A 7706-nucleotide genomic window follows, 5' to 3' on the forward strand; every position below is an offset into this window, starting at 1 on the left:
TAGAATTGTGAGGCCCAGGGCAAAATAGGTTGGGAATGTCCCTTGGTGAGAAAATTACATGTAAGATATTCTAAATGAGTTTAATTTCTATAACAGTTTTAATAACTAGTTCAACTGTTGAATCATGCAATCTCTATAAATTATTTTTGTAAAAGAGACTAACATGACTAGAACATTACAGTAAGCAGTAATTTCAATTCTAGAAAAACATGCTGTTATTGTATATTTTTAGAGTAACAATCAGCACTTAGGTGTAAACCGACTTTTATAGGACATGATAGTATTGCAGTTAGGCAATATACTATTAGCAGATATGAGTACAGTCTCTGTTCACCCACATACATTATTATCTTTTCCTGGAACTGAATTCATCCAGTATTTATAATTATTGAGTTCCTTGCTAAGGAGTTATCTTAAAAACAAATGGCACTACAATTCTGAGTTCTCAGTGGAAGATAGCCTCGGGAAGTTTGTAGAAGACTTCATTCCTATATAATACTTGGAGTGTGTGGTTCAGTGAGACTGTTATAGTTCCCGTGTTATAAACCCGTGAAGACTTGTGCAGAATGCTTGTGAGAGAAGTGAACAGAAGACCTGTGAAGACTTGATGTGTGTTATAATTACAGTAATCTTAAAAGTGTTACAATTATTTGTAGTTACAACTGGTGAAGGTCCAATAAACCAATTCACCAAACCAAACCCGCGTCTTAGTCACTGTGAAACACATGACAATATATGTAATATACACATTTATTTTTGTTGTTTACTTCGTGGAATATAACATACCCTCTCTACCAAAGAACAGAAGCTTTTCATTTGGTCAGGGATCCTAAGGTTGATAGGTGATGCTACCATAACCTGGGCACCCCTACCCTAATCCTACCACAGAACATTAACACTATCTTTACGGTAAGAAGCATGTTCCTGGGGCAACACCAAGAAAATAAAAGCTGTATCAGAATGCAAATACCACAGTATATTGCAATATATTCTAATTTCCCTTGTCTGATATTTTCTGAAAATGTGATTCAGTCACCTGTAAAATAGAGGGTGCTGTAGATATAAATGAGTAGCAAGCAGCAGAGAAGCTCAGGTCAGAACCACAGATGCAGCAGACCTAGGTAGAAGCTCTGCAGAATTCTCTCAGAAAAGATTCAGAATTTGCACAGAGTGATGGCGAGAGCTGTTCTAACATTTGACAATGCCTAAAATAATACGAGGCCCTGCTGTATAAGGAAGAAAGATGTGGACATATAACTTGACCATTTACGACTGCATTATCAGCACAGGATTCATGTATGTGTGCATACAGGAAATTGCAAAGTGTGATTTTATGAAGTATCCTTTTGAGACATGCAAGAGTACAGGAAATGAAAGAGAATGTGGGTACTTATACATATAATTGCCCAGTTGCAGAATAAGAGACAGGGAATGATGGTGTTATGGTTAAGCCTTGTTAAAGAAGGAATTTTTATGTCAGTGGAGCACAGTGAATATGCATCTTCAATCCAATAGATATTTTGCTATGATTGAAAATTATGCAAGGTATTAATACTGACAAGCCTTTGATCCTGATATGCAGTTACACATAATTAAAAGGTAAGGTAAAGCTATCCCTGTAACAGGCCATGAAGGCCTATTGGGTTGTGAGACATCTAGGCTCCCACATTTTCTAAACAGTCCACAGATTGTGGTGAGGTTGTCAAACATGAAATAGAAGCAAACCTTTCTCTGTCATAAAACTTACACAGGATGCCTTTGTTACAAACATTACTGAAAGGAATTTCACAATATATGTTACCTCGAAAATTTTGTTGTATTTCCATTCATTTTATCCATTAGACAAATATTTTAAATACGAAGATAAATTAAACCTTCTACAGTGCTGTTTATGTGGTACATTGTATAAATTAATTGATTATAATGTGATATTTGTTTATATATATAAACTCTGATCTTAATAAGGTATTACTGTCAAGTTGATGAGTCCTATATGCTTGTTAAATTACTGAATTATGTATAACTATTGTTTCTTTTGTGAATATAGTTTTAAGGTGCCCAGTTCTGTGTTCAAAACTAATATATGCAAATGTCACATGTTTTATATCTGATGGCTTTGATAGCCAGTAAGGATCTATGGAATTAAAATAAAGATACAGATACAGGTAAATAGACTTCTGCTCAGTAAACTGCTTCATGTTTGAGGCAGACAAACCTAATTAGTGTTCATTAGGCACAATTTAAATAGGTTTTCTGAAATAAATGTGAATGGTACAAGTATATGCCACTTAAAGAGGAAATGTGTGGGGCATTTCCGGTGAAATCGCAAGAAACTGAAGGCTACTGAAGATCTGCCATATATTCCTGTAGTACACAACCCTTACTACTTAAGTGTACAGGGAAGTGTAAGCAAGGATATCTGAAAATTACACATTTGAATGGCTCTGCCTGACAGCTTACCATGGGAATGAGGCAAAAGAAAAGCCTCAGAGGTTAACTTGTTGATGGTGAATGCCATAATATTTACACAGATTTTCCATTATCAATAAAGTGATAAGCCACAATTTCAACAAATATATAACTTCCTCGCCTTTTTCAATGTATGGACATAATTTTTTTTTGTGTCACATGTTGCAAGTAATCCTTTGTTTACCGAAATGAAAGATAACAGAAATTGTTATAAGTTGAATCTTGTTAACTGTAAATTTATACATTTTTTGGCTTGTCTTGATGTAACCCCAAGACATTCATCCATATTCTTTTGTTGTGTTATCAAATGTTTTAAAGGAACATAAATTATGTCAATATATATTATAATGCATTTGACCCCATAAATTGGACCAAATTAATGCAGATCCTAAAGGAAACAGGCATCAATTGGCTTGAAAGAAGATTGATTAATAAATTGTACATAGATCAGAAAGTTAAGTGTGTGACTGGACAGAGGGGAGACAAGAAGTGTGAAGATTGGAAGAGAAGTTCGACAAGGATGCTGTTTATCACCAATTTTGTTCAACTTGTACCGTGAACGCCTTACCAAAGAAGCTCTGGATGGGCTTGGAGACTTCAAATTAGGAGGGCAAATTATTCAAACTGTGAAATATGCAGATGACCTTGTGTTAATGGCTAAGGAAGAAACTGTGCTACAGGGTATGATTGATAGACTAATCGAAATTGGAAGGTGCTATGGCATGGAAATGAATGTGAAAAAAACAAAAGTAATGAAAATTCTGAGACAACCAACCCCAGTAACAATAAAGATAGACCAAAAACAACTGGAGATTGTGAAATATTTTAAATATTTGGGTAGCTTGTTAACAGATGATGGAAGGTGTACTAGTGAAATTAAATCCAGGATTGCCATGGCAAAAGCTGCATTTAGCAAGAAGAAGAATCTTTTTACCAGCAAATTGGACTTAAATTTGAGGAAGAAACTAGTGAAATGCTACATTTGGAGCATAGCTCTGTATGGGGCTNCAGTAACAATAAAGATAGACCAAAAACAACTGGAGATTGTGAAATATTTTAAATATTTGGGTAGCTTGTTAACAGATGATGGAAGGTGTACTAGTGAAATTAAATCCAGGATTGCCATGGCAAAAGCTGCAATTAGCAAGAAGAAGAATCGTTTTACCAGCAAATTGGACTTAAATTTGAGAAAGAAACTAGTGAAATGGTACATTTGGAGCATTGCTTTGTATGGCGCTGAAACTTGGGCACTTAGGGCAGTAGATCAGAAACACCTGGAAAGCTTCGAAATGTGGTGTTGGAGAAGGATGGAGAAGATCAGTTGGACCGATTATGTGAGATATTAAGAAGTGTTATTTAGAGTCAGTGAGCAGAGGAATATCCTACATGAAATAAGAAAACAGAAGGCTAATTGGATTGGTCATATCTTACGCGGTGACTGCCTTCTAAAAGAAGTTATTGAAGGAAAGATAGAGGGGCGGATAGAAGTGACAAGAAGACGTAAGAAGATGCTGGATGACCTTGGGGACAGAAGAGGATATTTTCATTTGAAGGAGAGAGCTCTAGATCACATCAAGTGGAGGAACTGTTTTGGAAGAGACTGGACCTGTCGTCTTGATAGATTACTGATGAATGAATGAATATTATCGAGTCATTTATTGTAATGGTGTGAACACAGTTTCTGAGGACATGAGCAATCAGAGTATTTTCCATCAAGATATGTATATTTTTTTATAATGGTGTATTGTTATGTCTTTATTCTATTTGAACACAATTGTGTACATGTTCACCAGCAGTCAACAGGGTTCTGTGAGTGCTGGAGTATTTGGAAATGTGCATTAAATCAGATGTCTGCATATTGTGGATGGAAGGACATTTCTACCACCATCTCGACTTCATCATGTGATGTGTGGTGATGGAAGTCATGGTGGAGGAGATGATGGTGAAGATGGTGGTGGTAGTGATCACCAGTGAATGTTGACAAGTGGAAAGATTCGCGCAGTGAGGATGTAGATCACTACACAGACTATATTGCACTCACATTTCTGTATTCTGCAACATTTTTATAGCTGTAATTGAGGGATGTCTAGGGGCAGTAGTATGAAGATGTATTTGAATTTATCTGTTTGGTGCAAGAAAAGAAGTGTTACTTTTCAGCATGCCATCCTGTTGAAGGGCTGGTTAGTTTTCAGGAATGTTGTCATGTTGTGTGTGAGGTTCTTGAGCTGAGGTCTGGAAGGCTTTTGTAGAAGCATTCTGTTTGAATGTTGTAATGTACAGTTCATGTATTGATGGCAGTAATGTATTGTACTGAATTGTGACATGTATAAAGTGCTGGATTAATTTGTTTGTGCAGTGTTTGTAAGCAATACAAGTCTTCTCTTTGAATGTGATTTTTTTGTTTGTGGATGCCTATTNCGATGAATGAATGAATCGTACAAGTTGCTTAACTAAAGTTAAGAAACATAATATGAATGTGTAGACAGAATTAGTGATTCATGATTGCAAGTCATTAATATGGAATATTGAAATGAATATCGTTGGTTGTAATCAGCAGATGGTGAGGGGAAGTGAATCGTGTGAGTCATGCTGCACAAGTGTTTGTAAGGTAGATACTGAACATTGAAATTACAGTAAGAATGGTAAAGGTGATTTGAATGAGAAATGAAAAGTGATTGGTATGTTTGGAAAGGGAAACAAATTGCAAGAGGAAAATGGAGAGCAAGGTAGAATAAGGCAACAGGAAGTTGAGAGTTCAAGGGATTAGTATGAAGGAATGGAGGTCTGACAGTAATGGAAGAAGATGAGAAGGATAAGTGAAAGTGATACAAAGGCAAAACACTGAAGAATAAGGAGAAAGAAGCTGACTGAAATTAATGTGCAGAATGTCTCTGACAAACATTGAGAGAAGCAGAAAAAGGGCATATAATGATGAATTTAATTTTTGAAGAAACAGGAATTAAAAATGTGTTTTAATTTAAAAAGAAGGGCTAAAATTATTGGGCTCTTCATAAAGGATGGATAGGAGGAGGTTATAGAGGTCATTTTTATCTTGCAACAGCTCCTTTGGAAGGGGGAAGTTTTGAGAAATATTTTTTGGGTCGAAAGAAAACTATATGGAAGCTATAATCAGTTGTGATATCTGGAGGGGGAGGGATTCAGAAAATAATCCTTTTACGGTGAAGACAGGTTGCATATGGTACATGCTCCCAAGATACTGTTGGCAGTAAATGATTTATGACACATGAGAAGTCCATGATCGCCCTTAGTGAAGCAGGATTTATCAGGGTTTGCTAAGGGGGAATTTGGGAAGAACTGTTATGGAATGTCCAGTATGAGATTATAAGATTACAGGTCAAAGGGTTTAGGGCAGATAAATTGCTGCAGCAGGACAGGGAAGATACCCTTGGGGGTGGGGGGAGAGGTTTAAGCGTGCGAAGAGAGGTCAGTGATGTATCACATTTATTATAATTTAAGGCACAGAGTAAATATGGCACGTATAGCTCGTTTTGCAGTTCGTATGATCTGTTTGTAGTGTCTGAATATTGTGAAGGCTGAGTACTTGATGTACAAAGTTGCACAGTACCTGGACATTATGTACTTGGTGAAGATGCTTAGGATACATCCATAGCCTGGCAATCCTGGTGTGTTTCGTGTTGTCATGTGTAGGTTCTGGATGTTTAAGTGGTACGTTTTGATGGTGTGTCACAAATGTAGAAAAGTGGCTCAATGGACTGCAATTTTTGTAGGAAGTGTTTTTCGTCGCAGTAAGGGCGTACAGGATTCCACCAGGAGGGGATAGAAATGGGTGTAGGTCGGGATGCAAAGCAGGCACTGCAGTCGGAATTTATGTGAAGTGTTGTGGAAATATGTTAGTGGTATGGCAGGTGTGAGATACAAATGGACATGCTCAGAAGTGTGAGTGGTGAAAGTGCCGAGAAAGGTAAGTATGAGTATATTAATATATTGTGAATTTGAAATTATCATGTAAGAAGGGACAGATGAATGAAGTGATTCTGTTGAGGGAGAAGTTGAAACATTTGCGTGTGAAAGTGCTGTCACCTGGGGCTGGTACAAGAGGCCAGAAGTTTCCATAGTACAAGGGACTTAGTCCCGCCCCACTAGCAATAAATAAAAAAACATATCTTACAAAAAAATGTAATGAATACTGACAATCTGGTATCTATTCATATTCTGGTTCAGTAATGGAAAGGTTTATATGGCAAAAATTAATAATATATCTTAAAGAAATGCAATTACTATTGAAACTCTTACGTTCGTGTTCACCAGTTCAGTACAGGTAGGATTATGTGGCAAAAGTATGGAAAGGAATAGCAATGTAACGAAAATGAAATAGATGAAGAAATTACATAAATAGTCCTACCCACATTCGATCCTGATATTGATTCTGCTCCTCAAGAGTTTCACACTGAGGTGGATAACCTGAACTTTGCAAGTCAATTATAAAGTAATGCCTCTTCATTCTTCCCTACACACAAACACAAATGTGTGTTAGAAAACAATTTCCCACACAGTTCTCGATTGAAATTTAATTACTTGAAGATAAAAATAGTAAAGAACCAAGGGCATGGCAGTGACAGGATAGGAATACAAAGGATATTTTTTGTAGGATAAATTGAAGGATCTGTTGGGGATACAAACAGAATATTTAGATGGATGTCGGGAGAAATGGGGCCAAGGGGGCAGGGTGTGAACAGGATCCTTTTATTATTATTTTTATTGGAGTGAGAGGCCATTTGGTACTTTGGCTAGTTGTAGCTTATTAAAGTCGAGAAGCCTAGTTCACACAAATATGTAGTTGAAAATGGCAATAACAAATTAACTGCCATCTCGGAGATTGCCGGGTATCCACTCCTTATTGCCAACCAAAACGTATCCAAAGGCACTTCGAGAAGTTTTAGTTTCAATGTACTGTCTGCTTTTAAATCTGCGAGTTCCTCTTGTATATTAATCGGAAGATGTTCTGAATTCACAACGAATGGATCACAAACCCAGTCGAAATCTTGTACACTCTCTACAAAATACTTATTGAATTTCAGCTGCAGCATTTCTAAATGTTCTTTCATTGTGTCCATCACCACTTTATTGCCGTCAGCAAGTGGCCATACAGTCGGGGACATCTCAAACGACCCATCTGTAATTCTCTTAACTAGCAGCCAGAATTTGAGAACAACTTCAGAGCACAGCGGTGATAGAACTGAAACAATTGTAAAACG

The sequence above is a fragment of the Cryptotermes secundus genome, unplaced genomic scaffold (assembly GCF_002891405.2).
Source record: "Cryptotermes secundus unplaced genomic scaffold, Csec_1.0 scaffold1413, whole genome shotgun sequence".
NCBI lineage: Eukaryota > Metazoa > Arthropoda > Insecta > Blattodea > Kalotermitidae > Cryptotermes > Cryptotermes secundus.